The sequence below is a fragment of the Schistocerca serialis genome, chromosome 4, assembly GCF_023864345.2.
Source record: "Schistocerca serialis cubense isolate TAMUIC-IGC-003099 chromosome 4, iqSchSeri2.2, whole genome shotgun sequence".
NCBI classification, from domain to species: domain Eukaryota; kingdom Metazoa; phylum Arthropoda; class Insecta; order Orthoptera; family Acrididae; genus Schistocerca; species Schistocerca serialis.
The window spans coordinates 915,248,340-915,249,641 of NC_064641.1; the positions used below are offsets into that span (position 1 = coordinate 915,248,340).

General features: G+C 42.6%; 1 non-coding gene across 1 annotated transcript; it reads left to right on the forward strand.

Annotated features, from left to right (window-relative positions):
- The first annotated feature begins 330 nt into the window (after positions 1-330).
- Trnak-uuu (transfer RNA lysine (anticodon UUU)) lies at positions 331-404 on the forward strand. Its single transcript has one exon. It is a non-coding gene; the product is annotated as a tRNA-Lys (tRNA).
- Positions 405-1,302: the final 898 nt, after the last annotated feature.

A 1,302-nucleotide genomic window follows, 5' to 3' on the forward strand; every position in this document is an offset into this window, starting at 1 on the left:
GTCAACAAACGTCTAACATACATACTTTTCGTGACGTTTAACAATTACTTGAGATTGATCAGTCGTTTTCTCAGCAGAAGAATAATAATAACTTTCTAACAGCAACCGCAATTTTCGCTACAAGTACAGCGGTGGTCACTCTGGTACGTTCTTCAGTCACAATAAGAGTAACTATTTTGAGAATAAAAGACGTAACAAAATTTTGTCAACAACAACCAGAATTTTATATAATGAATTTTATATAATGTAGTGCGGGACAATACGGTGAGAATGTGGGTTTCGCGGGAGGCGTGGCAGAGATAAATCCCTGCAGTCGCGCTATCCTCTGTGGCCTCGGTGGCTCAGATGGATAGAGCGTCTGCCATTTAAGCAGGAGATCCCGGGCTCGAGTCCCGGTTGGGGCACACATTTTCATCTGCCCCGTTGACGTATGTCAACGCCTGTGAGCAGCTAAGGGTGTTCATTTCATGGTAATTTCAACCAGAATTTTAATGGTAATCAGCAACGACGTTTTCAGCACAACCGTAGTCCTCCTAATAAATACCAACAGCAAAATCACAATTTTCAGCAGTCTAGACAGCAACATCTTCATTCCGGACAGCACATAAATCAGTCTTTGCTGCAACAGCTGTCACAGCAGCAATTATTCTCGCAAAATGATTCTAGTAATAATTTTATTTACAGGAACACTTTCCAGACAACAGCCGTACCAGCAAAACACTTATGGGAACGCCCTACATTTTCAGGGTCACATTGGGTATAAGCAGGGAAGTAGGAATTTTCACCATAATTTCGGGAATCAACAGCAACCAATCTTTACGCCTGAATGAACCAGATTCACATTTTCATTCGCATCAAGGTCATCGAAATCCTTCAGAACCTCAGCGCACTGTTCAAATCGTTGAAGTCGCATCTGCCAACGCACTGACCGGTGCAGACGCTACGCAACAATGACTGACGGACCAGGCGTCGGATGATGCCGACGCTGCGCCAACACAGAGTACATTGCACTCTGCACACATTATAGAGCTTATGATCTGCGTAGAAGACATTAGGGCTTTACTGTTACGTGAAACTGGACAGCCCCTGAAGTACTTTTATCATCCTGTTATTACCATTCAAGTGGACAAACACGTATTAAAAGCAGTTCGGGACTCTGTTTCTCCTGTTACTGTCATGAGTAACGCAGTATTCAACCGATGCATTTCTGATGATTCTTGTTCGATGTTACCTCTCAACAAAATCAAAATGAAGACTGGTAAGACCGTTTAAGTCAAATCTCAAACTCATTTACAGTTTTCT